The sequence below is a fragment of the Schistocerca piceifrons genome, chromosome 9 (genome assembly GCF_021461385.2).
Source record: "Schistocerca piceifrons isolate TAMUIC-IGC-003096 chromosome 9, iqSchPice1.1, whole genome shotgun sequence".
Taxonomy (NCBI): Eukaryota; Metazoa; Arthropoda; class Insecta; order Orthoptera; family Acrididae; genus Schistocerca; species Schistocerca piceifrons.
Window position 1 is genome coordinate 98,341,335 of NC_060146.1, and position 4,852 is coordinate 98,346,186.

The window sequence follows — 4,852 nt, forward strand, 5'->3', positions numbered from 1 at the left end:
TTTCGTGCGCCACCCTGTAGAAACACGCCTACCTAGTTTCTTTTTTATTGTGAGTCTCCTTCTTGGTGCTGCGATTTTTTCCACCGTCAGTGTATTGTCCGTGACTTGTGGAGCAGCAGCTCCTCCGAGGCATCCCTGTATCGTCCTGGGTGAGGTCTGGTGTGGCCTGTGCCAGCCTACTGCGTCTGACAGCTTAATTAAAGTAATATTACTGCTCCTACATACTTACTATTGTTACATCTTGCGCGTTTTTGAAACAGGTTCCTGAACGAATGTGTCTCTTACTGTAACAGTAGAAACAGTCGGGACCGCTTCGTAAAGAAACCACGTAAATGAGCTGTATTTGCCAGTTGGCAGAACACCTCGTACAAAGCGTTCATCATTGTTTTTGCTAAATAAGTAAAAATGTGGAAGAAAGTTTGACATTGATAGTATTACAGTGTACATGGTGACACTCAAGATTGCGCACAAAGTTGATACAGGTCTTAAAAGACAAGCTTGGGGGGTAGGAATTTAAGGTATTTGAAGCAATCCTGTCACAGGGAAAGCTTTCGATAGTCAGGAGCCACATAGACAATCACCATATGCGCTCCTCAAGCTCAGAAAAGATAATGTATTGCTTACTGAACAATTTTGACGTTCCAGGAAGTTTTCATAATGGCGACTTGGTGGAGCGCCTGCACACTTTTCTTTGCGTGTTTGAAATCACGTAATGTGAATCAGTGCCCAGTACATATCGTTGTGGGGCCTCATACGTTAGTTTCAAGCCATACTGATGTTAGTTTCGTGCCTGTAACATCCTGTGATTTCTGTTATGAAGTTGAGGCTCCATCTGTGGAGAAGGGGGTGCATTAATGCCAGAACTCATTAGTTTGCCAAGTGGAATAATGTGATCCACCCAATCAAAGACTCTGGAAAGGTCACATAATATACGAATAGTGTAATTTATCTTGCTTGGCTCTGCAGCCGCTTAATTTGTGAAGTGCTGTACTGATTTCTCTGTAGAGAAATGTTCACGAAAGCCAAACTGTGAGGCATTTAAGAAGTTTTGGTCATTTAAATGAGTTAGTATTCTGTCACAGCTACTTTCTCATAGGAGGAGTTAAATAAGTCTGCAATTAAAGATATTTTCCTTACTTGCAGTTTTATAAAGCGCTGTTCCTACGCACATTTATATCTGTAATCATGTCATATGATATCTCTATGTATTAGTCGTTGCTAAATCTATATCATAATGTTTGTATACTGCCCTAGTGCTTACATTGTACGATGCCAAGCTACTGTCTGTATGTTAGCTGTTGACGGGGACTGTTTTCCTTAACACTACATTTGAGGGATCTTTGACTAGCGTAAACACTTGTGTGTGTCTGTAGTTGCAAAAGTCTTTCAAATAGTGGTTCACAAGTTACCGTTGTATAGATAAAGTAACGGAAATCGCTCAACAGAGGGAAGGCCACTGCATTGGCGGGATACCAATACGTATCTACGTAGAGTATGCGAATGAATCCATCCCTCTTCTAGCAGCACTCTGCCGTAGGTCTTTGGAGCAGCGAAGTGGTTCTGACGATTGGAAAAAAAGGATAGGTGACTCCCATTTTCAGGAAGTGTCGTCAAGAAGACACACAAAACTGTAGGCCTATATCTGTGACGTCGGTCAGCTGTAGAATTTGTAACGTGTTTTATGCTCGCGTACGAGAGTAGTTTCAAAAGTTCTCGGAACAGAATAGAAAGAAAGTACTTAGATCACTGGAACTTCTTCTGTTTTTTAATGTAGTGTGCTTGTAGATAAATGCACTTGGTCCAACGATGTTCGAGTGCCTTGATCCCATCTCGAAAATGTGTTTCCTCCAGGCCTGCAACATAGTTGTCAACTCCGGCTATCAGTTCTTCGTCTGAAGTGAGTCTTCGGTCACCAAGAAAAATTTCAGTTTTAGGAAGAGATGAAAGTCGGACGGAACCATATAAGGTGAATAAGGTAGGTGTGGCAACAATTCATACCTTAGTTCGTGTAATTTTGCCATTGCCTTGCTAAACGTGGCTTTTTTTCCCGTATCTTTTGTTGCAATTTGTCCAGGAGTTAGCATAGTATTCTCCAGTAACTGTTTGGCCAGTGGGGAGATAATTTAGAAACAGAACCCCCTTCGCATTCCAGAACAATGATGCCACGACCTTTCCCGCCGAAGGAATTGCCTATGCTTTCTTTGGTGGCGGAGAATCAACATGTTTCCACTGCTTTGACTGTTATTTTGTCTCTGGGGTTTCATCTGTGGTCACAAACCGGTGTAAAAAATTTTGTTCGTTTCTCCTAAAACGGGCCAAAAATTGTTCCGATGTGTCCATTCTCAAGCGTTTTTGTTCCAGCGTCAAGAGTCGCGACACCAATATAGCAGATTTTTTCATTTATAAATAAAATATTTGCCACCTTTTTGCTGGTCGTCGATCACAGAATCGAGACGCACGCACTGCAGTATTTCTCAAACGATTTTACAGAAACTATAAAAAAAAAGTTTTTGTTTCACTCATAGCTTTATATGCAAGGATCATTATGATGATGCGCCCATCATTTCGTTAACGGTCATAGTTATTGTGATACATGGAAGTAACACACTGCGCGCAATTCGAAAAAGTTTGCAATGAAAAATGGGGGTCGCTATGGTTTTGCGTCTTGTAAAAATTACATAATATATTGCTGCGTATGAAATTTCGCTAACATATCGAATTCTTCTTAAGACTTGGGTGGAGGTCTCTATCTGTCACGAACCTCTAGAAAGTTGATCTAATGTAACACAGTCATTTGCGATCGCACCGCGTCTGCGATGAATCCAGAATGAAATATCCACAACATTCTTCATATTTCATAAACAGTTTCAAATGCTCCAAACGGCTCTAAGCTCTGTGGGACTTAACATCTGTGGTCATCAGTCCCATAGACTTAAAACTACTTAAACCTAACTAACCTCCATGCCCGAGGCAGGATTCGAACCTGCGACCGTAACAGCAGCGCGGTTCCGGACTGAGGCGCCTAGAACCGCTTGGCCACATGGCCCGGACATAAACGGTTTGAGATATCGAAATGAGATTTTGGCAAATGATAGCACAGAAAGAGGAAGGTATTTTTTCCATTCGGTTATTGTGCAAAAGTTCATTCTCTGCCATGTTATTCCACCAACTACAGACTTACTCGATGAAAGAATGTAATGTTTAGGGGCCATCAATAGCTGTTGAAACGAGAAATGCTATGGGCTTTGGAGCAACATAAGTCTCTATACGTATATTTTTTTCGAGAACGTGCTTTTTCGATAAAATATTGACATTACTTTTCCTCAGTTCCACACTTAAACTTAATAAGTCACTGTTTTAGAATTCTCTCGCAGTTGCCTCTGTACATGTTGGAGAGATGACACTGTGTATACTACGCTGTGTTGTGGCAAAATAAGCAAATTTTAACATGGCAACCAGAGAAACGTGTTAAGTTTTACTCAAAATTCGCTTCTGTGAAAGGTACAAATGATTAACAAGCCAAGTGAAAATAAATCGCTGTGTTTTCAGGGGAATTCTTTTTAGAAGCAGACTTAATGCACTACTGGCCATTAAAATTGCTACACTACGATGATGACGTGCTACAGACGCGAAATTTAATAGACAGGAAGAAGATACTGTGATATGCAAATCATTAGCTTTTCAGAGCATTCACGCAAGGCTGGCGCCGGTGGCGACACCTACAACGTGCTGACATGAGGGAAGTTTCCAACTGATTTCTCATACACAAACAGCAGTTGACCGGGCGTTTCCTGGAGAACCGTTGTTGTGATGCCTCGTGTAAGGAGGAGAAATGCGTACCATCACGTTTCCGACTTTGATAAAGGTCGGATTGTAGCCTATCGTGATTGCGGTTTATCGTATCGCGACATTGCTGCTCGCATTGGTCGACATCCAATGACTGTTAGCAGAATATAGAATCGGTGGGTTCAGGAGGGTAATAAGGAACGCTGTGCTGGATCCCAACGGCCTCGTATCACTAGCAGTCTAGATGACAGGCATCTTATCCGCATGGCTGTAACGGATCGTGCAGCCACGTCTCGATCCCTGAGTGAACAAATGGGGACGTTTGCAGCAGCATGGACCATCAGCTCGGAGACCATGGCTGCGGTTACCCTTGACGCTGCATCACAGACAGGAGCGCCTGCGATGGTGTACTCACCGACGAACCTTGGTGCATGAATGACAAAACGTAATTTTTTCGGATGAATCCAGGTTCTGTTTACAGCATCACGAGGGTCGCATCCGACATCGCCGTGAACGCACATTGGAAGCGTGTATTCGTCATCGCCATAATGGCGTATCACCCGGCGTCATGGTATGGGGTGCCATTGGTTACACGTCTCGGTCGTCTCTTGTTCGCATTGACGGCACTTTGTACAGTGGACGTTACATTTCGGATGTGCTACGACCCGTGGCTCTACGCTTCATTCGATCCCTGCGAAACCCTACATTTCAGCAGGATAATGCACGACCGCATGTTGCAGGTCCTAACGGGCCTTTCTGGATGCAGAAAATGTTCGACTGCTGCCCTGGCCAGAACGTTCTCCAGATCTCTCACCAATTGAAAATGTCAATGGTGGCCGAGCAACTGACCCGTCACAATACGGCAGTCACTACTCTTGATAACTGTTTTATTGTGTTGACACTGCATGGGCAGCTGTACCTGTACACGCCATCCAAGCTTTGTTTGACTCAATGCCCAGGCGTATGAAGGCCGTTATTACGGCCAGAGGTGGTTGTTCTGGGTACTGATTTCTCAGGATCTATGCACCCAAATTGCGTGAAAATGTAACCACATGTCAGGTCCAGT